The following is a 26,715-nucleotide window of genomic DNA, read 5'->3' on the forward strand; positions in this document are numbered from 1 at the left end:
TAGAAGGGACAAAAACAAGTTTTCTTTTCAGAGCTACTTTTAACTCTTTCAGCAATCTCTTAGGCCTCATCATAAAAAATCAATTCTGCCAATTTAGTATCCATTCATTGTGTGTTTTTTAAATTTCTCTCCCCCCCCCCCCAGTTGTCTGCTCTTTGTGTCCATTAGCTGTGTGTTCTTTTGTGACTGCTTCTATCCTTACCAGCAGCACCTGGAATCTGTGTTTCTTTTTGTTGCATCATCTTGTGTCAGCTCTCCGTGTGTGTGGCACCCTCCTTGGGCAGGCTGCACTTTCTTTCGCGGTGGGTGGCTCTCCTTATGGGGCACACTCCTTGCGCATGGGGCTCCCCTACGGGGCAGGGCACTCCTTGCACACATCAGCACTGCACATGGGCCAACTCCACACAGGTAAAGGGGGCCCGGAGCTTGAACCGGGGACCTTCCATGTGGTAGGTGGATGCCCTATCCATTGGGCCAAGTCTGCTTCCCCATTCATTGTTTGGTTAATCTTCATGTGCAGTTTTCTCTAGTGTGCTTTCAAATACTGAATAATGTTCCAGGCCATTAAGTATTCCAATGACCATCTGCAAGACTAGAGGAACTGCCATTGCCTTCACCTCTGGTTGGCAAAGCAGCAGCCAATGACAATAAACCCACCCTTTTGGTGACAGCAGAACATTATGATACTTGACTGCCAGATGTCCATTTTTAGAAAAAGCCAAAGCACTAGAATATAAAATATAAAACTCCACATACTATGCAAATCAGTTAGCTTCTCAGAACACAATTCTCTTGGCTTATATTACCTGAATACAAAGCATCAGTTACAAAGAGTTTATATGTAGCTATAGTAGACAAAAATGGAAGTGTAGTCAATGATGCGTATTCCTCAAAGTATCACAATTAACCTTGAAGCAGTGTTTGAGGATGAAGTTTGCCAGTATTCCAGACGACCCAGCTGTTGTTCCAAAGAACACTGATCCATATATATTTAAGGTCCTGTTTTCTTTTCTAATATATTTAATGTTTTTTTCTATCATTTCAGTGACCATTGGCCTTCTGAGAAGGAGTGGCTAAACATGCATACATGTTGCCATCTTGATGTCCTTAAGAGTTAGTGTAAATGGATAACTTATTGAGATATTGAGTTTTTGTTCTCCTTACAGTTTCCCCTTCTAGCCGTTCCAAGAAAATAGCCATATACTTTGTAATTTTCCTTTCTCCAGCTTTTCAGGCAGGGAGTAGAAATTAGTAGCTGCTTATTGAAAACTCTCTCTATCCTCTGTCACTCATGAAAGCATAGACGTGTTTTGGAGATTATGTAGAGTTTCCTTGGGTGCTTCCCCAGCTCCACCAGTACCACATCTACATCACTCATCTCAGCACCAGCCTCACACCCAAATGCTGCTATTTTGGTGGGTCTGAAGCTGAATTTTCTTAATTCAGCACTTGCCTGGTTAATTCAGTCCTTTATCTTTTTTTCTGTAATTTTGAGGAAGATTATGGACTTTAAGATTCCTCTGCCATCTTTGCCCAGGGGATTTAGAACAATGGTTGCCCTCAGAATGAGCCCACAGTGATCTGAAGTATCTGATCAAAGGTAGAGAGCTGGGACCAGACCACACAATTACCGGAGTTTGGAAGAGCAGTTCTTTATCTCTTACCATAGCACCTGCAAGCTAACTCAGGAGCCAGAGCTGTAGTCCCACTGCTGGCAGCCATGAGGCTGGGGGAAGGAGGAAGGTAGCTGCTGCAGGAAGGGTGACATTTACTGGCCTTTTTCACCATTTATCAGCCTCTTTCTCCTGTTCCTCCCTGGTGGCTGCACAGTGTTCGCCTAGATGCCAGAGTTTCAAAGTGGTTGATTTAGATTGCTCTTGCCAGTTCAATAGCTGTTTTGGTGGAGGGACTGATTCCTGAATCTTCCTACTCTGCCGTCTTCCCACTATTCTCCCTAATCTGCTCTTAAGCCCACCCAGTGATTTTTTTCTCACTTCAGATATTGTATTTTTCAGTTCAGAATTATTATTTTGTTCTATTTTATAGTTTCTATTTCTTATTGAGACTCATCAGTTGTTCCCTTGTTATGTTCATGATTTCTTTTAAATTTGTGAACAGATTCATAATAACTTTTTAAAAGAGTCATTTCTAGGTCTCTCTCTATTTATTAACTTTTCACTGGTTATGGGTCACATTTTCCTGCTTCTTTGGATATATCAAAATTTAGATTGCATGCTGAATGTTGTGGATTTCTTGTTATAGAAAGTTGTTTGTTATCTTTTATCTTTTTAAAAAGAATGTTGAGCATTATTCTGAAAGTAAAATAAAAAGTTAATTTACTTGTGTATCAACTTAATCTTTTGAGGTTTGTTTTTAATTATTGTTATTGTGTCTAAAGCAGCTTTTTCTCTAGTGTTAGATTAACTCCAATTTGAAGGCTTTCACTTTTGAGGATCTTTTTTGAAAGAACATCATCAAATATTGCTGCTAACTATGGTCCATAGCTTACATTTGGTGTATTTTTTTCCATTATGTACCTATTATTAACACCATGTATTATGAGAGAACATACTCATATTTGTACTGTTAACCACATCCACCTCATGGTTCACTGTGTTATACAGTCCCATGCCTTGTACAATCCATCCAAAGTTTACACTCAGGGATTCTCAGTCTCAGGGTTGTGCTGTCATCACCTCAGTAAGTTATAGAACATTTTCTTTCATCAAATATAAAAAATTCCATACTACCTATTATTGATCCTTAACATTGATATAGTACCTATTTTGACATTGATGCAAGAATATGACAATATTGATATTAAATATAGTCCTTAAGTTGCATTAATTGCATTTTTCCCATGTAGCTCCATATTCTTACCACCTTGTAATAGTGATGTACATTTGTTCTAGTTCATAGAAGAACATTCTTTTATTTGTACTATTAACCACAATCCTCATCCACCACCGGCTTCACTATGTTATATACAGTCCCTAGATTATTCTCTAGCTTTCATGCAATTTTTGTTATGTCACTAGACTACCCCTTTCAGCCACAATCATAGTTTTAAATCAACAGTGTTTGTTATATTCTCTTTGTTACCATCAACTCTATCCACACTTTAAAAAACAAACTAATTCAAATTCTACATACATTAGGTGCCCCTTCTCAGCCCTCATCCTAGTAACCTATAATCTGGATTTTAACTCCATGTGTTTGTTCTTCATATTTAGTTCATATTAGTGAAACCATACTGTGTTTGTCCTTTTGTGCCTGGCTTCTTTCACTCAGAATAATGTCCTCAAGTTTCATTCATGTTGTCCCATGTGTCCCAAATTTCATTTCTTTTTACTGCAGCATAGTATTCCATCATCTGTATATACCACATTTTGTTTATCCTTTCATTGGTTAATGGACACTTGGGTTGTTTCCATCTTTTGATAATTGTGAAAAATGCCACTGTGAACATTGGTATGCAAATGTCTGTTTGTGTCCATGGCTACTAAACTCGGTCTATAGTTTATATTATAGTTTACTATAATATAAACAGCCCACTTTTATAAATTTTGGCAAAATGTATTATGGTTTTGTCCATCATTGCAATATCATGCAGAACAATTCCAATGTCCCCAAAATGTCCCATGTTATACCTATGCTTCCCTCTCCCTCTCCTCAGAAACTCTGGAGACCACTGTCTTTATATCACTGTTACAAGTTCTTTCATAACTAGAATAATAATAAATCTACTTCAGTTCATAGTTGCAGTCCCCCTTTATGTTTCTTCATTCCTCAATCTTGAGGATTTGGGGATGGTGATGCCCACTCTGCCTCCAACTGAGAGAAGGAGGGCTTAGATCCCATGGAGCAGATGTAAATCAGGTTTGTTTAAGGAAAGGGAGGACAAGTCTAAGACCTAGTAGAAAAATATAGCAATGAAACACGTGGCCATGGAACCCTGCTGGAAAACCACCGAGGCAAAGACTGCCACCAAGAAGGTTTTTGGAAGGACCCCACGAGTACCCCATTTGGAACAAGATTGGAACAAGATCTTGCTCAGGGTCAAGGGAAAGCCCTGCACACCCTCAAGGGGCCTCTCTATTGGGCCCCCTGGGGAACTGATGGGTGGTGTAATCAATCAGAACAGCCAACAGCTGGGGCCCCTCCCCCAAACATCAACAAGGGGAGGAATAACTAATAGCTTAATAAAGGAAACCACACAAGTCAAATCACTCTGCCTAGAGGAGCCCACATCTGCAGGTTCAGGTACCTAATCCTGTTTCTCAGTAAATACTGGCCTAACTAAACTGGCATATTCTTAAATTCTTTTATGTAACATAGCCAGAAACCTAGAGGAATCCATCATCCTCTGACATCCCCTGGCTTCAGATGGATGGAACTGTCTTGCTTACGGTTGTAGATACTCTCTTTTTTGGGGGGATGTGCATTGTCGATCATCATCCTTTTGTTAGTTGTTCTGGGCGAGTCTGATAAACTGGAGAGCAGGTGTTGGCTGCAACTCTGCTGAGATTCAGGACTCAATTGGTACATGAACAGCTGGAAGATTTAAGTTTCTGGGATATATATTTAATGGGTTTAGTGCTAATTACAGGTTCAAATAAAATGGGCGGAAGAACCTGTGTGGAAAAATCATAAATGAGTCTAAGTCTGCTAAGTTGGGGAGATAGTTTATCATATATTCCACGGTAATGTCCATGATGGGGTACCAATTTCCTGGGGTTGTCTGTCCTACCTGTAGTGTCTAGATGTCTCTAGGGCCCTCAGAAGCACCACTGTTGAGGCACTGCTTACTGTGGCAATCGATGAGATCCTCCTGAGACTTGCATAAGCATAACTTCTGGAATGACCTTCCGACTCACTTTGGAATCACTTAGGTGTAAATATTCATTTGTATTTAATATTTCCCCCTTTTAGTCAAGGTCTTTTTCTAAATACATCACTAGTTGGCACTTGGTAATTATCCCTCATTGCCGGGGAGGGTCATCCCCCAGAGTCATGTCCCATGCCAGGGGGAATGTAGTGAGTTTATATGCTGAGTTTGGCTTAGAAAGAGGCCACATTTGAGCAACAAGGAGGCTTTCAGGAGGTAACTCTTAGGCAGTCAGTCTTCCAATCCATGAACATAGAACATCCCTCCATTTATTTAAGTCATCTTTGATTTCTTTTATCAATGCATTGTAGTTTTTTAAAAATATAGGCCCCTTATGTGCTTGGTTAAGTTTATTCCTAAGTATTTCATTATTTTTGTTGCTATTATAAATGGAATTTTATTCCTGACTTCCTCTTCAGATTTTCATCAGTAGTGTATAGAAACACTACTGATAAATATATATTAATCTTGTATCCCACCACTCTGCTGAACTCATTCATTACTCTTGTAGCTTTTTTGTAGATTTTTCAGCACTTTCTAGGTATAGTAGGATATCTTCTGTGAATAGCAAAAGTTTTACTTTTTCCTTCCCAAAATGAACACCTTTATTTTCTTTTCTTCCCTGAATGCTCTAGCTAGACCGTCTAGCTCTATATTGAACAATAGTGGTAACAGTGGCATCCTCGTCCTGTTCTTGATGTCAGCAGAAATGTTTTCAGTCTTTCACCATTGATTACCATGTTAGCTGTGGGTTTTTCACATATGCCTTTTATCATGTTGAGTACATTTCCTTTTATTCCTATCTTCAGAGAGTTTTTATCAAGAAATAATGCTGTATTTTGTCAAATGCTTTTTCTGTGTCTATTGAAATGATCATGCAATTTTTCTTTGTTATCAGGGATGTCGGTGTCATAGAATGAATTTGGTAGTGTTCCCTCCTGTTCAGTTTTTTGTAAGAGTTTGAGTAATATTGGTATTAAATCTTTGAATGTTTGATAAAATTCACCTAAGAAGTCATTTGGTCCAGGTTTTTTCATTTTGGGGAGGTTTTTGATGACATATTCAATCTCTTGTGATTGGTTTATTGAGGTCTTCTGTTTCTTCTAGGGTTAGTGTAGGTTGTTCCTGAGTTTCTAGGAATTCATGCCTTTCATCTACATTGTCTAGTTTGCTGGTATACAGATGTTCATTGTATCCTTCTATGATCTCTTTTATTTATGTGGGGCAATAGTAATGTACACCCTCTCATTTCTGATTTTATTTATTTGCATCTTCTCTTTCTTTCTTTGTCAATCTAGCTAAGAGTTTTCAATTGTCTTGATCTTCTTGAACCAATTATTGTTTTTGTTTTTGTTTTCTCTTCTGATCAAGCCACTTTATTTTGGGGTCTTTGTTCCAGAATGTGGTACCAAAGTGGGACCTATCATAACAAAATCGCAATTACTGGGCACTAGTTCAGTGGGTAGCACATGACAAGAACAGATAGGTCGGGCTGGAGAGAGCAGTTAGAGACAGTTCCCTGTCACTTGCATCTCTCCAGGTCTTGCGAGTGAGTCACTGATGGTTCTTTATTCCAGATTCTCTTTTCAAGGATATTTATGGAGTGAACAGCCTTTAAGACAGGGGTGGCAACTTTCTATGGAGTTGACACTTTGGCTACTGCTATGGCTGTGAGTAATGTGCCACCTTTTGTTTCTAATAGTCTCATGTCTTTCTCTGGTACCCAAGCATCATGGCAGGCTTATTGCTGGCTTGCAAATCAGGTGAAATGTGCTTCTGAGGTCTTGGCAGTCTGGTGTTCTTCTGCCCCTTCTCCAGGGGCCTGCAGGTGAGTGGGGTATGTACCCACCCCCCGGCCTGTGCCAGCCCCCACCCCCTGGGCAGTGTGCACCCCTTCAGTGCAGGCCCTGTTCCCTGCTGCTGCGTGCTCTGACCACGGCAGGGACAGGAACGGGAACCCTTTCGGTGGCCCCGGATGTGGGCATGGGGGGCGGTTTTTGTTAATTTTTCTATCATTTTTGTTTTTGCTGTTCTCAAGTTCATTTATTTCTGCTCTGATCTCTGTTATTTTCTGATTGCTTTGGGACTAGTTTGCTGTTCTTTTTCTAGTTCCTTTAGTTGTGTAGTTAGGTCATTGATTTTTAACTCTTTCTTCTTTTTTAATGTAAGCATTAAGGGCTATAAATTTCCCTCTCAGCACTTCTTTCTTAATATAGGCAATTAGAACTATAAATATTCCCTGAAGAGTGCCTTCATGCATCCCATAAGTTTTGATTTTATGTTTTCATTTTTACTTGTCTCAAAGTATTTCCTAATTTCCCTTGTATTTTTTCTTTGACTCATTGATTACTTAATAACATGGTTTTTGTTTGTTTATTTGTTTTTGTTTTTATTAGGTACTGGGGATTGAGCCCAGGACCTCATACATGAGAAGCAGATGCTCAACCATTTGAGCTAGATCTGCTTCCCAATAGTGTGCTTTTAATTTCCACATATTTGTAAACTTTCCAGTTTTCCTTGTAACTCTATTCTCTTGTGGTCTGAGATGATACTTTGTTTGATTTCTGTATTTTTAAGATTTGATTTGAGGTCTAACATGCATTCTGGAAGAAGGTATATTATGCCATTATTGGGTGGAGTGTCCAGTAAGTTTAATTGCTTAATAGTTGCTCAAGTCCTCTATTTCATTATTGATCTTATGTTTAGTTGTTCTGTCAATTATGAAGGGTTGTGTATTGAAGTCTCCTACTGTTATTGTACAATTATCTATTTCTCCCTTCAATTCTCTCAACTGTTGCTTCATATATTTTGGAACTCTGTTGTGAGTTACATATGTGTTTGTATGCATTATGTCTTCTTCTTGGATCGAACCTCTTATCCATATATAATGACCTTCTTTTTCTCATGTAAACTTTTTGGACTTAAACTCTATATTGTCTGACAATAGTTTACCCACTTTGGCTCTCTTTCAATTACTGTTTGCGTGGAATATCTTTTTCCACTCTTTTACTTCCAACCTCTCTGTGTGTTTGTACCTAAAGTGAGTCTCTTGTAGACAGTATATAGATGGATTACGCCTTTTCATCCACTCTTCAAATCTTCATCTTTTAATAGGAAAATTTAATCCATTGACATTTAAGGTAATAATTGAGAAGGAAGGACTTACTTCTGTTTTTTAGCTATGTTTTCTTTATGTCTTGTATTTTTTTGTTCCTCTTATTACTCCACTAGTATTTTTAAAAAGTTTAGTTGTTTTTTTTTTTTGTTGGGTACCCTTTTAATTCTCTTCTTTTTTCTTTTTCTGTATATATTTTAGTTGTTTTCTAGTGGTAACCTTTGTAATTACAACTAGCATCTTAAATTAATAACCTGTTCAAGTAGTACCAACCTAATTTCAGTAGTATATAAACTCTCTACTCCTATATATCTGCATTCCTCCCTCTTTATATTGCTATTGGCTCAGAATACATCTTTATACATTGCATGTCCATTTTTCCACTTGCAAGTTAAGTGATATGGGGGGGGGGGAGGGAATAGCAGTTACAAATCAAAAGTGCAATAATGCAAAATAACATGTTCACTTATGTAACTATCTTTTTTCCCCCTGAGAATGGGCTATACTTTGTTTCTTTCTGTGTTTTTGTAAATTTTTGTTGTTTTGAGTGATTATTTTGTTATAACTATGGAAATCTAATTTGTCCACTTCTCTGGGAATCTTAGTTTATTTTTGTTGCTATTGATGTCTGGAACCATGAATTTATAACTTTTCCACATTATTTTTGCCCCCAAATAGAAAGAGAAATGAGAAAAGAAAATAAGAGATGAAAAGAGAAGACAAGCAGACACAGAGAGTGCATGGTGAATGGATACAGAGAGTAGACAACAAGTGCAAAAACACAACTGGAGGGATAAATAAAATTAAATTTAAAAAAATAAATCTTTAAGGAATAAAAGAAAAGAAGTACTGCCTTTTTAATACTTGTCTGTCACTTTTGTGTGAGGGGTTTTAGAAAAATGGCAGCTCTCAGAGCTGCCCCCTAGTGATAGGATGTAGCTGACAAAAATCCATGATCAGTGATCAGATCACAGTTACCTAGATTTTGGAGAACTAATGGGTTTTCTCTTGGGCATGTGATAAAGTGCTAAATTATGTTTTAGGGTTGCACATGGGGGGAAATCTTAGGCGTCCCTATAGCTTACACTAAGAAGATCTTTTTACCCCAAGAAAATAAAAACATTTTTTCAACTTTCATGGTTTTATTTGTTAAATTAAAAGTTTTAATCTCATCTGGCATTTGTTTTCCTGTACAGTATAATGTAGGTATCTAACTTTTTTTTCTGATTGGTTACATAATTATCCCAGCACCGTTTATTGAGTAATTCAGCTTTTTTGGACAGATTTAAAATTATACCTTTATCTTATATTTTTGAACTCACTTATCTAATTTTTCCTGCCCCCAAATCTCCTAGTTTAATGACTCTTGCTTTATAATAATTTTTTTGCTGGTGCAAGTCTACAATCTTTAGTCATCTTCTTTTTTTTCCCCAAAAGGTATCAGTATTTTCAACAACAAAAAAGTCAAACAACCAAATTAAAAGTGGTCAAAAGACTTGAATAAACATTTCTCCTTAGAAGATATACAAATGGTCAATACACACATTAAAGGTTGCTCAACGTCATTAGGCATTAAGGAAATGCAAATGAAAACCATAATGAAAGAGTATTTCATACACATTGGAAAGGCTACTATTTTTAAAAATGGAAAAGAACATGCTTTGGAGAGGATGTGGAAAAATAGAAACGTTTATTGGTAGCAGGAGTGTAAAGTGGGGCAGCTGCTATGGAAAACAGTTTGGCATTTCTCAGAAAGTTAGGTACAGAATTACCATATGATCCAGGAATCACACTTCTAGGTATATACCCAAAAGGATTGAAAATAGAGAAACAAACAAATATTTGTTTATCAGTGTTCATAGTGGCATTATTCACAATTGCCAAAAGATGGGAGCAGCCCAATAGTCCATCAACTGATGAAGGGATAAACAAAATATGGTAAACACATGCAAGGGAATATTACTCGGTTGTAAAGAGGAACAAAGTTGATACACGTGACAACACGAATGAACCTTGAAGATATCATGTTGAGAGAAATAAGTCAAGAACAAAAGGACAAATTTTTTAAATCTCATTTATATGAAATAATTAGAATATGCAGATTCATAGAGCTAGAAACTAAGAATATAAGCTATTAGGGGCTGGGTTGGGAATAGAGAATGGGGAATTTATGCTTTCTTCAGGCAGAGTTTCTGTTTGGAGTGCTGGAAAAGTTTTGGTAATGGATGTGGTGATGGTAGCATAACACTGAAAGTAATCATCACTGTTGAATTGTACATTTGAAAGTGGTTAAAATGGGAAGTTTTAGGTTAAATATATGTTATCAGAATAATGTTTAAAAATCGTATAGTTAATAGTACATTATAAAAATGTTCTTTCATGAACTGTTAGAAATGTGCCACACTAATACAAGTTTCAATCTCTATTGTGCCATAGACTTCTATATTTAACTATCTAGTGATTACGTGCATTTGGAGAGCTTTCATGCATCTTAAAGGTATTTATTGTCCAAAAACATACGAAGAAAGGCACTGTGCTGGATCACTAAAGATTGCTTGTAGTTTTGTGGCAGAAAACAAGTAAATGATTAAAATGTAATTAGAGGGGTGTGGTGGGGGCTCAAGTGGTTGGGCACCTGCTTCTGACATGAGAGGTCCCAGGTTTGGTTCCTGGTGCCTCCTAGAAACAAAAGAAGCAAACAAAAAGCAAACAAATGACGGAACCAACTTAGGGGACCCCATGCCTTTGAGCCTACTGTTAAAGATAACTATAGTTGATCATAGGGAAATACTAGGGAGAAGACATTTAAGGCAGAGGGATAACTATTAAAAGGACACATAGGGGCAGTGGACTTGGCCCAGTGGTTAGGGCGTCCGTCTACCACATGGGAGGTCCAAGGTTCAAACCCCGGGCCTCCTTGACCCATGTGCAGCTGGCCCATGTGCAGTGCTGATGGGCACAAGGAGTGCCCTGCCACACAGGGGTGTCCCCTGCATAGGGGAGCCCCATGTGCAAGGAGTGCACACCCAGTAAGGAGAGCTGCCCAGTGCAAAAGAAAGTGCAGCCTGCCCAGGAATGGTTCTGCACACACGGAGAGCTGACACAACAAGATGATGCAACAAAAAGAAACACAGATTCCCGTGCTGCTGACAACAGAAATGGACAAAGAAGATGCAGCAAATAGACACAGAGAACAGACAACTGGGGTAGGGGGGGAAGGGGAGAGAAATAAATAAATAAATAAATAAATAAATAAATAAATAAATAAATCTTTTAAGAAAAGGACACATAGGCATAAGTGAATACTGCGTGTTCAGGGAGTACTACTCATGGTTCAGAATTTTCTCTCTTCTTTTTGTTTATTCACCTTGGATTCAGATTCAGCTATATTATTTGAGTTTGTGTAAGATCATGGAAGGCTTCTAGCAGTTACATGGAAATTTAATTAGCGGAGAGTTAGAAGAGAGATGCTTAGAAGATAAAGAGATGGAAACATGAGTGGATCCAGTATTTGATTGGATGTGGGTATTGAAGGAATTCATGGATTCATTCAACAAGTTGAATTTAATACATGTTAAATAAGAATTCTTAGGTTTCTTGCCTAAACCAAAGGCAAGCTAATGGTGCTATCTCCCAGGAGTATGAATACAGGAAGTGAATAAAGCCTGGGAGCGAAGATACTAATTTCAAATTTGAATGTGCTGTGTTTGAGTTTCACAAGGTATACTCTGACATAAATGTCCTATAAGTTTTATGTGTATCATTCTGGCATTTAAGATAAATGTTTACTTGTCATCAAACCATGTACAAGTGGTAATTGAAGTCATGGCCAAGATTGCCTAGAAAAAGTGTGTAAAAGGAGAAGAGATACCCTGAGAAAAAGCTAGCCTGTAGGGAGGGGAAAAGAAGAGGTTCCTTCAAAAGAGTCTACTAAGTGATCAGAGAATTATCATGGAAACCCAGAAGAAGGAAGTAGTTAATATATTAAGCAATGAAGAGAGGTGGGAAATGACTAAAAACTAAAATTCTGACAAAAAGAAGCTCATCAGTGACCATAACAAGTGCAGTTTCAGTTGAAAAAGGTAGAAGTCAAGAAAACAGGAAGTTTAGAAAGAGTATCTAAAATAAAATTCAGCATCTTTGCATCCAATCTGACTCCCACTTCCCAGTCTCTTAGTGAAGTGTACAAATATTCCTGTCAGCTGCCTAAACCAGAAACTCTCCAGTCTTCTAGTCCCTTTCCTCTCATTAATATTCTGACACTAAATCCTCTAGATTCTACTTCCTTAACATTTCTAGAATTCCAGAAGGATAAATCCCACATATGATTATCTATGAATGGTGATATTTGAAATGATTTTAATGTTTTTCTGTCTGATCATTTGCTTTTTCAATATATTTTGGAATAACTATATATTTACCATAATGAAGGTTAAATATTAATTTTCTTATACATCATCTTATATTTGATACCTTCTCTGTTTCCAGCCCAGTACTCTGGTAAGCTGGATTATTATATTAACTTCCTAGCTACTCTGTTGCTAGCTTGGCACTCTTCCAATTCTTCTGCTACAGGGCAGCTAGAATAAGCTTTGTAAATACAAATCTTAACTCGTCCTTCCCCAATTAAAAGTTCTTTAATGGCTCCAGGTATCTTTGAGATTAAGTTCAAACTTCTTGCCACTTTGTGATAAAGACATTGTGTACTTCTCTAATCTCATTTCTTTCCTTTCTTCTATCTTTTGCATGTAGCTCTCTTAAAAAATAATCAATAGTGTCTAGGCTTTGCAAAAAAACTGCTTCCTCTCCCTTTCCTTTGCTAATTCTTACTTATCTTTTAAAACTCAGTTTAAGAATCATGCTTTCTAGGAGGCCTTCACTGCAGCCCTGTTTTGGTTTGGATACACTCTCTTCTGCTTTTCCAGTTTGTGTACCTCTCTATCACTTATCTCACTGTATTGTTTTAGGATCCCCCACTCCCCTGAAGACTCGAGGGCAGGGGTCTATATTATATTCCCAATATTCCTTGTCCGATAAGACCCAATAAGTATTTATCTATTTATTGATTGAATAAGTAAATAAATCTGAAATCTACAAACAATTTTTGTACATACATATGAGTATTTCTCAGGGAAATATAGAAGAAGAAATAAATACTTAGTTGGAGGAAGTCTTCAGTCACACGTTTTTTAAATGATTAACTATATGCCAGGCGCTGTAAGAACTCCTTTAGGTATATTAACTCTTTTAATCCTTTCAACAAACCTATGAAGTAGGCTCTACAATCTTTCCTGTGTAGTAGAGAAGAGACTAAGTACAGTGAAGTTTAGGAAACTGTTGAAAGTTTCACAGCTAGCAAGTGGCTGAGCCACAGTTTGAACCCAGATAGTCTTGGTCCTGAGCATGTATTTGGACCATATTGCTTAGCTTAAAATTTGTCTCTTTTTATTCTTCCATGAACTATGTATTAGTGTGCTCTTTTCTGCACACCCTTGCCTATACCAGTATTATCAGTCTTTTTATTTTTGACCAATATAATACATAAAAAATAATATTTAGTCATTGCTTTAGTTTACATTTAACTGACTCTTAATGAGTGGGTTCATCTTTTCCAAATTTTTTGTCTATTTGAATTTCTTCTGTGACTTGACTTCATATCTTTTGTCCATTTCTCTGTTGAGTTGTTCTTTCCTTACTGATATTTAGTAATTCTTTTTTTAAAAAAAGATTTATTTATTTCTCTCCCCTTCCCCCCCAACCCTGGTTGTCTATTTTCTGTGTCTATTTGCTGTGTCTTCTTTGTCCACTTCTGTTATTGTCAGCAGCACGGGAATCTGTGTTTCTTTTTGTTGCATAATCTTGATGCGTCAGCTCTCCATGCATGTGACATCACTCCTGGGCAGGCTGCACTTTCTTTCCCGCTGGGCGGCTCTCCTTACGGGGCGCACTCCTTGCGCGTGGGGCTCCCCTATGTGGGGGACACCCCTGCATGGCAGGGCGCGCATCAGCACTGCGCATAGGCCAGCTGCACACGGGTCAAGGAGGTCCCAGGTTTGAACTGCGGACCTCCCATGTGGTAGATGGACGCCCTAACCACTGGACCAAGTCTGCCGCTAGTAATTCTTATTTGTATGGCAAATATTGTTTCTCAGTCAATTCCTTGTTTTTAGAGTTTATTTTCGATGGTTTTGGTTTTTTAGTTTTTACATAATAGAATATAACAAATGTGTTCTAAATAGTTTTGTCTTTCTCAAGATGACCTTCCCTACCCTAAAGACATAAATTTACTTGCTTATATATTTTTTCTAACATTTTTATCATTTTGATTTTTATAGTTGTCACTTGGAATTTATCTTTGCACAAGCATTGTCTCCATTATCTCTTCATAAATATAATTTTCTACAGCTGAAAATTTAGTCTATAAATTTTCAAATGCCCAGTTCGTTTTTAACAATTTTTCAACTGTTGGGGACACAATGGTGAACAAAAAGAGAAGACCCCTGCCTTAATAGAGTTTACACTCAGGAGGTGAAAGCAAACAATTAAGAAGTAAACAAATAATCCAAATAACTATTGCTTTTTTTTCCCCCTGGGGGTAGATGTATTTATTTTTGGTAACATATATTAAGTGGCATTAATTACACAGTAACTATAAGGTAAATAAGATGAAATCACAGAATGAAATTGCCACAGCTGCATGGACTTGGGCCTTTCTCTCTGAGGACACTTTTAAAAAATTGGATGCCTACCCCAGAGCTATACCAATGAAATAAGTTTAGGAGGAAAGCTCTGAAGTGGTGACTCATCAAGTCACCTTGCAGCTGTCAGATGATAGGCTTGACATGTTAGTCATACAGTAGTCACAGTCTAATTCACAAAAGTTACCAACTTTTTCTCTTTCTAGAAAAAACAAGAAATTAAGAAATTCCTTGAATTAGTGCCTGGTGTGTCAGATGGGAGTGCAAAGCAAGTCTGTAGAGAAGTGTAGGAATCCTGGTGGGCCAGACAGGTTGGATGTCATTAATAATCATGGTTGGCTTCTGAAATACTGGTAGCAAGATGATTTCTGATTTGTAATCTTAGGTAAATTATAGATAAATGAAAAAGGCCAGTAATTATACACCAAGATAAAAAAAAACAACATTTCAAAAATTAACTGCATGAGTGTCTAAACTGTGGCAGCACATATACTAAAAATTGGAATGAGACAGAAGATTAGCATGACCCCTGCTCAAGGATGACAAACAAATTCATGAAGCATTCCATATTTTTATTTTGCTATTCACAGTTGATATGTTCCTATATGTAGAAAATCCTGAAAAATCTAAAATAAAGCTACTAGGGCTAATAAATTCAGTAGAGTGGCAGGATATAAGATTAATATGCAAACCTAAGTAGTGTTTCTATACACTAGTAATGAGCAATCTGAAAAGGAATACAAATGTAAAAATTCCATTTACAATAGTACAAAAAATAAAATATTTAAGAATAAACTTAAACAAGGATGTAAAGCACTCATATTCAGAAAACTACAAACCATTGCTAAAAGAAATCAAAGACCTAAATAAATGGAAGAACATTCTGTGTTCATGGATGGGAAGACTAAATATTGCTAAGATGTCAACTCTACCCAAATTGATATACAGATTCAATGCAATGATGACAAAAATTCCAATAGCATTTTTAAGAAATGGAAAACCCAGTTAACAAATTTGTGTGGAAGGGTAAAGGGCACTGAATAAGCAGAAACATTTTTAAAAGAAGAGTGAAGTTGAAGGACTCTCAATTCCGGACTTTAAATCATATTACCTACTACAGTGGTAAAAACAGCATGGAATGGCATAAAGATAGACATATAGACCAGTGGCACCAAATTCATGGTTCAGAAACATGGCTCACATCTATGGTGAAGTGATTTTTGACAAGACTGTCAAGCCCACTCAGCTGGGGCAGAAAAGTCTATTCAGTAAATGGTGCTGTAGTACTAGATATCCATAGCCAAAAGAAAGAAAGTGGGCCCCTACCTCACACCTTATACAAAAACTAACTCAACTGGATCAAAGACCTAAATATAAAAGCTAGAACCATACAACTCCTAAAAGAAAATATGGGGAAACATCTTCAAGATCTGGTGGTTAGTGGTGGTTTCTTAAACCTTACACCCAAAGCACAAGCAACAAAATGAAAAATAGATAAATAGGACCTCCTCAAACTTAAATACTACTGTGCTCCAAAGGACTTTGTCAAGAAAGGTGAAAAGGCAACCCACTCATTGGGAGAAAATATTTAGAAACCACATATCTGATAAGGGTTTGATTTCCATGCTATATAAGAGATTATACAACTCAGTAATAAAAGAGCTAGCAATCCAATTTAAAAATGGGTGCAAGACTTGAATAGACATTTCTCCCAAGAGGAAAAAAAAAGCACAGGAAAAAATGTTCAACATCACTGTCTATTAGGGTACTGCAAATCAAAACTACAATGAGATATCACCTCAAATTCATAGAATGGCCATTATTTAAAAAACAAAACAAACCAGAAAACAACAGTGTTGGAGAGGATATGGAGGCATAGGGACACTCCTTCACTATTGGTGGGAGTGTAGAATAGTGTAGCCTCTGTGGAAGACAGTTTGGTGGTTCCTCAGGAAACTAAATGTAGAACTCTTGTATGATCTGGCAATCCTCCATAGGCACATGTTCAGAAGAACTAAAAACAGTGATGCGAATGGACACACCGAAGTTCATAGCAGCATTATTCACAACTGTCAAAAGATTAAACATCCCAAGTGTCCATCAAATGAATGGACAAACAAAATGTGGTATATACATATGATGGAATACTACACTGCTGTTAAAAGAAATGAAATTGGGACACATATGATAACATGAATGAACCTTGAGGACATTATGCTGAGTGAAATAAGCCAAACATAAAAGGACAAATATTGAATGGTCTCACTAATATGAACTAAATACGAAGAATAAACACATGGAGTTAAAACTTAGACTATATGTTACTAGGAGATAGAATAAGAGCTGAGAAGGGGTACTGATGTTTAATGTATGTAGAACTTTCAATTAATTTGACTGTAAAAGTGTGGAAATGGATGGAGTTGAGGTAAACACATTACAGTGAGTATAAGTAACATGGGTGGTTTATAAATGGGATTGTGACAGAAAGGGATAGTCTAGGGATGTAAATGTCAATGGAAAGAAAACTAGAGAATAATCTAGGAACTGATTAATATAGTGAACCCAGAGGTGGATGAAGATTGTGATTAATAATACAAAAAAGGAATGTTATTCTATGAACTAGAACAAATGTATGTCACTATTATAAGGTGGTAAGAATATAGTGGTGCATGGAAAAATACAATTAATGTAATTTATGGACTATAGTTAACAGTAATATTGTAGTATTCTTGCACCAATGTCAAAGAAGGTACTATATCAATGCTAAGGGTCAATAATAGGGGGGTGTGGGATTTTTTATTTTGGTCTAAGGAAAACTTTCAAAGGTTACTGGGGCAATGACTGCACAACTCTGTGATGAAAGTAAGAGCCACAGGGCATACACTTGGGATAGAAAGTACAAAGCATGGGACTGTATAACAGAGTGAACCATGTAGTGGGAGATGGACTGTGGTAACAGTACAAATATGAGAGTTTTCTCTCATGAACTATAACAAATATATAATACATAGTGTTAATATTAGAGGCAGTATGGAAAATATATACTAAGTGAAAGTTATGGACCATAGCTAGTGGTAATAGTCTGATTATGTTTTTTCATAATCTGTAACAAATGTTCCACAATAATGTAAGGTGTTTGGTGGAGGAGTGATGTATGGGAATTCAGTACATTGTGCATGGTTGTTTTATAAGCTCACAACTTCACTAATAAAATAAATTTTTAAAATTAGCCACATGATGGTTGTGATTGTGGCAAGGTCTCACAAAAATACGGAATGCTTCAAGAATTTGCATGTCATTCTTGCTTAAGGCTGAGGCAGATGAGTTTAAGGAAAGGGAAGAGGAGTCTAAGACCTGGCAGAAAAACATGATCAGGAAACATGTGGCCATGGAACTCAGCCTGGAACCCTTCTAAGAGAAAGACCACCACCAAGAAGGCTGTCAGAAGAATCCTGCGAGACCCCAGCTGTGAGAACCCCATTTGGAATGAGAGTGGAATGAAACCCCTCAAGGGGTCTCACCAGAGGCCCCCTGGGGAACTGAAGGGTGCATAATCAATCAGAACAGCAAACAGCTGGGGCCCTACCCCAGAATATTAGGAAAAGAAGGAGTAAATAATAGCTTAACAAAGGTAGCCCACAAGCCAAAACATGCTGTCTAAAGTAGCCTGTACCTACATCTGGAGGTGCATAAAGTTGTTCTGTTCTCCCATTCTACTCTCTTCTCCCATTTCTCAATAAACTACTGGTATACCAGCATGTTCTTAAATTCTTTTATGTATCATAGCCAAGAACCTAGAGGAATCCCTCATCCCCTGACTTCCCCTGACTTCAGAGTCATGCTAATCTTCTCTGTGTGTTTCCAATTTTAGTATATGTGCTTCCCAAGGGAGTATAAGTATTGTTTTTTTTTCTTTTAAATTATTGAAGTATATCACTCATACATAAACACACAAAAAACAATAAATGTACAGTAATAGTTCTGAACTTATAAAACAAACATAAATAACATCATACAGGACTCTCACACCTCACCCTACTACCAACACCTTGCATTGTTGTTAAACCTTTTTAACTAATGATTAAAGAGCATTGTCAAAATATTACTACCAACCAAAGTGCTTTCCCCAACCCCATCATTATTATCTTTATATCATTTATATATGAACATACATAAACAATAAGTGTGTAGTAAAAGTTGTGAACTTACAAAGCAAACATGCATAACATCATACAGGGGTCCCATACATCAACCCTCCACCAACACATTTCATTGTCGTGAGATGTTTGTTACAAATTATGAAAGAATATTGTCAAAATCTTACTACTAATTGTAGTCTTTATCCTATATCTGGTGTATTTTCCCCCAATCAACACTAGTATTTTTTAAATATATTTTTAATTACAGAAGTTGTAAACTTATAAAACAATCATGCACATGTGCAGAAATCCCAAAAAACACCCCTTTATCAACACACCACACTGTGCTGGAAAAAAAATTATATCATTTGTTACAAATAATATCATCTGATTATTACCACATCCAGAGTGTACATTTGACACACATTTTCCATACTGCCTCATTATCAACACAGTACGTCTTAGGCATAGATGCAAGAATATTATAATATTATTGCTAACCACAGTCCACAGGTCACTCCAGTTTTATCTTTCCCATGCTTCTCCACATTCCCACCACCCTGCAATAGTGATGTACATTTTCTCGAGCTTACAAAGGACACTCTCACATCTGTACCATCATTCACAATTCTCATCCACCTCTTGGTTTACTGTATTATTCCATTCTTAGAATATTCTCTAGCATTCTGTTAATTGGCATTTATATACCTATACTACCATTTTCAGCCACATCCCCATTTACAAACTAGTTGTAACTACATGTTACCATCCACTCTATACATTTCCACAATTTTACAGTAAAGCTAATTAAAACTGCTACATACATTAAACATCAGTAGTCCATCTCACTCCTCTTATCTCCTTTAAGAATCCACCACCTACCACCAGGTCTTGAAGCTATTTTCCTACAATTTCTTCTAGAAGCTTTATGGTTCTTGCTTCTATTTTTAGTTTTGTTTTTTAATCCATTTTGAGTTAATTTTTGGATAAGGTGTGAGATAGGGGTCCTCTTTCCTTTTTTTGGCTATGGATATCCAGTTCTTTCAGCACCATTTGTTGACCAGACTGTTCCGCCCGAGTTGTGTGGGTTTAACAGGCAGGTCAAAAATCACTTGACCATGTATGTCTGTTTCTGAAACATCAATTTTGTTCCATTGGTCTATGTGTCTGCCTTTATGCCAGCACCATGCTGTTTTTACCACTATAGCTAGGTAATATAATTTAAAGCCTAGAGAGGAGAGTTTGCTTTTCCTTTTTAAGATGTTTCTGGCTATTCAGGACCACTTACCCTTCCAAATAAATTTGATAATCATGTTTTCAATTAAAAAAATGCTGGTGGACTTTTTATTGGGATTGCATTGAATCTGTATATTGATTTGAGTAGACTTGACATCTTAATGATATTTAGTCTTCCAATCTGTGAGCATGGAATGTTCTTCCAGTTATTTAGGCCTTTTAACATTTCTTTTAACATTGAGTTGCAGATTTATGAATATAAGTGCTTTACATCATTGGTTAAGTTACTTCCTGACTATTTTAGTTTTATTCATCATATTTTCTTTTCACAAGTTTTTGGTACTTATTTTTATTGATATAATCTTCATTTCTAGACCTCTCTCTCCTTTCTTTTCTTTTCAGGCTCTAGCACACCCTTTAGAATTCAGGAAATTCTGGTCTGGTCTCTTGATTAGAAATTCTCTCAGTTTCTGCTTATCTGTGAATATTCTAAACTTGCCCTCATTTTTGAAAAACAATCTTGCTGGATATAAGATTGGCTGGAAGTTTTTTTCTTGTAGTATCTTAAATATATCACACCACTATCTTCCTATATTCATGGTTTTTGGTGACAAATCAGCACTTAATCTTATTGGGTATCCCTTATATGTTATGCATTGCTTTTCTCTTGCTATTCTCAGAATTCTGTCTTTGGCATTTGACATTCTGATTAGTATGTGTCTTGGAGTTGGTCTATTTGTATTTTTTCAGATGGGAGTACGTTGTGCTTCTTGGACATGTATATCTATGTCCTTCAATAAGGCTGGGAAATTTTCTACCATTATTTCTTCAAATATTCCTTCTGCCCCTTTTCCCTCCTCTTCTCCTTCTGGGACACCCATTACACATACGTTGCATGTCTTTTGCTTTCATTTAGTTCCCTGAAAACTTGTTCAATTTTTTCAATTCTTTTCTTCATCTGTTCTTTTGTTTGTTCACTTTCAGAGGCCATTTCTTCAAGCTCATCAATCCTTTCTTCTGCCTCTTCAAATCTGCTATTATATGATCCCAGTGTTGTTGTTGTTTTTACTGTCATTTATTGTGCCTTTCATTTCCAATCTCATAAGATCGGCTATTTTTTGGGTGGACTGGGGGAGAGTGTGGACTACAACGTGGACGACCACTGTCCATGTGCTGCAGAGGTTCTCCAGAATGTATTCGCCGGGTGCAGTGGATGTGCCACAATGATGGAAGAGTTTGGTGATGTGGGAAGGGTGGCATGGGTGGAGTGGGGGGTAAATGGGGACCTCATATTTTTTTAATGTAACATTTAAAAGAAAATAAAGAAGAAAAACAAAACAAACAAAAATCTGCTATTTTTCTATGCATGCTTTCAAATTCTTCCTTGTGCTCATCCAGTGTCTTCTTAATATCATTAATCTCTTTAGCCATCTCATTGAATTTATTAAGGAGATTTGTTTGAACATCTATGATAAGTTGCCTTAACTCCTTTATGTTACGGAGGCTTATCTTGTTCCTTTAACTGGGCCATATCTTCCTGTGTCTTGGTGTGGATTGTAATTTTTTGTTGGTGTCTTCACATCTGGCTTACTAGAGTATTTCTTCTGGGTGCAGTTTTTCTCTTTAGTTTAGAGCATCCTGCCATATCTTGCTTGCTGGTTGTGCAGTAGGAACCAAGGATGTAGTTGGTGCTATAAGCTGTGGAGGCTCAAGCTGCCCTCATTACCCCAGGGATTGATGAAGCTTCTCTCAACTTTATCCTTTACCAGGGGTAGGGACAGAGTCACAGCTAGGTGGAATAATCCAAGTCATGCATGCCTAGACTCTAGTTGCCCAGAGAGGCTAATGAAGCTTCTCGTCCCTTTCTCCCCTGCCTGAGGCAGAGATGGAGGTGAAGGTGTGGGCAGCAATCTATGCAATGCAAGTGCAAGATGACCGTAGTTGCCATGACAGACTTCTGCTTATTCAGTCTGTGCGAGCCAAATGTACCTGCAGTTACCTGGATAGCTGGGGGCAGGGTCTGCCAGCCTCCTCCCTGCAAGAGGTGGGGTTGATGCCTAGGCTGGGACTGCAGGCTGATCTGGGTGGATGAAACCAGTTCCTACCATTTTTGATCAGCCTGGTTTCCCCTCATGCTGGGGGTGGAGTCAACATAGTGGCTACCAACCTCTTTCTGACCTGGACAAGTTCAAACTTTATCCGTTCTTAGGGTTGTACTCTAGCCAGCCAAATCCACCAATCAGTAGCAGAAGTCAGTGGCCAACTGTCTCCTCCTCCCCTGTTTTTGGGATATGAGCTTCAAATTCCAGCTGCAGAACAGCTCCTGGGGCAGCTTGTGCTGCCAAAGTAGGATGATCACTGGCCTCTGTGGCTTGGCTGGTAATTTCCTGAAGAGGCAGGCACAGATCCCCCCAGCTTCCTTCCTGCTGGAGGTGGGGTTGGGGCTTATGTTAGAGCTCCAATCCAATCTGGATGGAAAGAAGCCAGTCCCTACCAGCACTGTGATTTTCAGTCCACCCTGCTTCCCCTCATGCCAGGTGCGGAGTTAAGATGGCAGCTACCAGCCTCTTTCTGACTTGGACAGGTTCAAACTTTAGCTGTTCTCTGGAACAGAGAACAGAAAATTAACCTGCTGAATTTGGTCATCAATAGCTAAAGTTGGTGTCTAACGGTGTCTTCCTCCTCCATTTTTGGGAAGAGGAGCTTTCAATTCCAGCCATGGATCAGCTCCCAAGGCGGCTTGTGCCTCTAGTAGAGGATAGGCACCAGCCTTTGTGGTGTAGAGTGTTCTACTTATGAATCTTCCCTGCAGATGGGCAGTCTCCTCCTTCCATTCCTTCCAGGATGTTGCAGGATGCTCTTCTGGTCTCCTGGAGCCCCCAGACAGGTGCTTCAGCTAGCTCCAGACAGCTCTAAGTGTTTACTAACTGCCCTGTAGCAGTGTTGCAGCAAAGCCAGGAGTTTTGAACTGCAGGAAAACCCAAAACCGGCACTCCAGAGAGATGGATGAATAGTTCTATTTTGTGCAGGTCCAGAGGAGAGTCGATCTCCAAACGCTGAGCCCTGTTTTTCAGTTTTCATAGTTTTATATAGAAGTTTATATGGGATCAGAATGACTTTTGCTCATTGGCTAGTGCATTGCTAGGTGAAATCTTGCAAGCAGGGTTACAGAAGCAGAATGCAGGTGCAAGGTTGTAGGCTGATTTACAGAAGTGGTGGGGGGAAGTCACTCGTTTGATATCTTCCTGCTAGGCCATGTTTTCACAGGCTGATTTATACAAACAGGGGGCAAGAGTTATTCATTTGATATTCTCCTGCAAGGCCATGTCCTCACAGGCTGATCCACAGAAGAGGGAGCAAGAATGGCTTGTTAGATATTTTTGCAAGGTTATGCTTTTTATTTTTTAACAATTCCCCCCTTTAACACCTTCATAATTTTTATAGGGCATTACTTGAGCTAAGTGGAAAAACAACTTAAGATAGTAAAGCATTTTACAAAACACAAGTACGTTATTAAGATTAGTATTTTTTTTTTAACTACATTCCAGTTTCTGAGAGATGTAGTTGTTAGTTCAGTCCCAATCAGTAATCCAAGCAGATTGAAGAGGAGTAGGAACTATAGGGAACAGGTGTTTATCTCATCAGGTAATGGTGATTCTCAGTGACTCCAGGTAATTCAGATTTTCAAGGGATAGTCAGGTCCCCTAAGTTGTCCGGTTGTCTTGTTTTTCATTGGAGTGTGCCCTTTTAACTCTAGTATGATGAATCCAAGGGCCAATACCTGAAACTTTGAGAGCAGTGGGGGTTATAAGGATAACAGTATGTGGGCCTGTCCAGGTAGATCAGAGGGACTTTTTTAACTGCTGGAGGATAGAATCCTGGCCAGTTTTTCCAAGGAGCCTGAGATTTCTCTTGAAGGTTCAAATAATTGGGGGTGGTTGTTTAAACAGAACTTCAAAAGGTGAAAAACCTGAGGTGGGGGGGTGGTGCAGTCTGACTTTAAGGAGGGCTAATGGGAAAAGATTTACTCATGGGAGGTCAGTTTTTAATTTTTTTACAGACCTTGGCTAGGGTAGTTTTGAGGGTTTGATTTATGCGTTTTACTTTCCCTGAGTTTTGGGGCCTGTATGCTGTGTGGAGTTTTTACTTAATTTCTAACATTTTGCTAGCTCTTGGACAATGGCTGACACGAAAGCTGGGCCATTGTTGCTACTTATGGATAAAGGTGTCTTGTAGCCAGGGAACTATTTCTCAGAGCAAAGCTTTAGCTACTTTTCTTATTTTTTAGTGTGCGTGGGAAAGGCCTTGACCCAGCCCGAGCAGGTGCACATTATTACTAATAAGCACCTATGCCTTTGACTTGTTTTATTTCTGTAAAGCCTGTTAAGTTTTTTTTTTTTAAGATTATTTATTTCTCTCCCCTTCCCCCCCGCCCCGGTTGTCTGTTCTCTGTGTCTATTTGTTGCATCTCTTTGTCCGCCTCTGTTGTTGTCAGCAGCATGGGAATCTGTGTTTCTTTTTGTTGTGTCGTCTAGCTGTGTCAGCTCTCCGTGTGTGCAGCACCATTCCTGGGCAGGCTGCACTTTCTTTCACGCTGGGCGGCTCTCCTTATGGGGCGCACTCTTTGTGCGTGGGGCTCCCCTACGCGGGGGACATCCCTGCATGGATGGCAGGGCGTTCCTTGCGCGCATCGACACTGCGCATGGGCCAGCTGCACACGGGTCAAGGAGTCCCGGGGTTTGAACTGCAGACCTCCCATGTGGTAGGTGGCTGCCCTAACCACTGGGCCAAGTCCGCCGCCCGTTGTTAAGTTTTTAAAAGGGGCAGTACCTGTGTGTTGGATGCAAGCTGGGGCCTGGGGATCTTGGGAGGGGCTGTTTTTAGTGCAGGTTTGGCATTGGTGCAGAGCAAGGTTATTTGGGCAATGTATTAATATTTTTTGAGCAGGGCTTTTAAAACGGCTATTTTTTTTTCCCAAGTGGGTGAGCTGCTGGTATTGTTGAACAAAGGGTGTATGCAGCCCCCTCTGGCATGAAGACTTGGCTTTCTGGGAGTAGCCAGTTTTCCTCTGGGGTCTGGTGCCTTTCTTTTTCTTTGCCCACTCCTGTTTCTCCTGGGTATAGTTTAGTTTTGTAATGTATTGTTTTAAAAGGGACAGGTAAGGTACCTGGAGTGTTGTTGAAGTTTGAGGGCCTTTTTGGTTGCCTGTGGAGCTGCTTCATTGGCTCATGTATTTCCTTTACTAACTGCATCTGTTTTCTTCAGATGTTCCTGACAGTGTATGATGGTGAACCTGCTTGGAATCCAGACTGCCTTCAGTAGTTGGAGGATTTTTTTTTCCCTGCAGTTAGGAGTCCCCTCGACTTATAAATTGCTCCATGGATATGTACAGTAGTGAATGCATACTTTGAGTTAGTGTAAATGTTTACCATTTTCCCAGTGGCCGTTTGTAGAGTTTGAATTAGTGCCTAGAGTTTTGCTTGCTGTGCAGACTACCTTTTAGGTAGGGGAGCTGCTTTTATTACTTATTTACCTCTGGTGACTGCGTATTTAGTAAGCCTCTTCTCATTTCTGATAAAACTGGTGCCATTTGTGAATAGGGTTTGATCTGGGCAAGGACGTGTTCCATCCTGGAGGTTGGGGCAGCTGGTATACACCTTTTTGTCATTTCTGCGCAGTTGTGTTCAGGAGTTCCTCTTTCAGTCAGCAGGAAAGTGGCAGGATTTAGAAAAAGAGGTGGGGGAACTTTTTAAAGCTCTGTGGGAACTGAGTCCAAGTTCATTGAGTCTTTTTTGAGTCTTGGGATTCTCCCATTTAAAAGCAAATAGTGACTGACTCTCAGGAGCTACCTGCAGGCAGAATAAAGCATCCTTTAAATCCAGACATGTAGACCAGGTGGCCCCAGGCAGTACTGGCGGCAGCAGGGAGTTTCGGGTTGAAACTCTGAAACTTCGGGGTGGCCCTTCTTGATTGGTTGGGTCTAGATTTTTAAGGCTGCTGCTAATAGGGAGACTTGATATTTTATTTGCATTTTTGCTTTCCTCTCAGCAGTTTTGTCCCAATTGACGAATATTTTGTTTGTGGCTTTGAGGAGCTGGGAGATATTTATCTCTGTAAACCCATTTAGCTTCTGAAGTTTTTGTTTGATGTCCAGTGCCGCCTGGAAAATGAAAGCTGCGTTGACCATTTTCTGGATTTCTGGGGTTTCTGGGTTAAAGGGGGTATAAATCTTGAAGGCTTTGCAAAGTTCCTTATAAAAATTTCTGGGAGGCTTTTTAGGCTTTTGAGTGACAGACGCCGTTTTGGACATGCTTGTGGGCTGCCTTGATCCTTCGCATACCCCTCTGAGGAGGACTTCTTGATACCACTGAAGGGCAACCCGCCCCTGATCTGTGTTAAAGTCCCAGGTCGGTTGGATTTCTGGTGCCGCCTCTTGGGCTCTAGGAGCTCCTTACTCCACCACCATCTTGCTGGTTGTACACGTACTGTTAATAACAAATATGAAGGAATTAACCAGGATGCTGCAGAATGGAGAAGGACCTCTTAAGAGTGGACACTGAAGGACCTAAAAGATGGGCACATGAAATGGTTCCATGGAACAGAACTACCATAATTTATTTAACCATTTTTCCTTGTTGG

At 38.7% G+C, this 26,715-nt stretch overlaps 1 non-coding gene and 1 pseudogene across 1 annotated transcript; one reads left to right on the forward strand and one right to left on the reverse strand.

The window, feature by feature from the left end:
* Positions 1-503: 503 nt before the first annotated feature.
* LOC101442272 (complex I assembly factor TMEM126B, mitochondrial pseudogene) lies at positions 504-26,386 on the reverse strand (annotated as a pseudogene).
* Positions 15,168-15,275, forward strand: LOC111767013 (U6 spliceosomal RNA). Its single transcript, XR_002798915.2, has one exon. It is a non-coding gene; the product is annotated as a U6 spliceosomal RNA (small nuclear RNA).
* Positions 26,387-26,715: the final 329 nt, after the last annotated feature.

This window comes from Dasypus novemcinctus, chromosome 10 (genome assembly GCF_030445035.2).
Source record: "Dasypus novemcinctus isolate mDasNov1 chromosome 10, mDasNov1.1.hap2, whole genome shotgun sequence".
In the NCBI taxonomy this organism is placed as follows: Eukaryota; Metazoa; Chordata; class Mammalia; order Cingulata; family Dasypodidae; genus Dasypus; species Dasypus novemcinctus.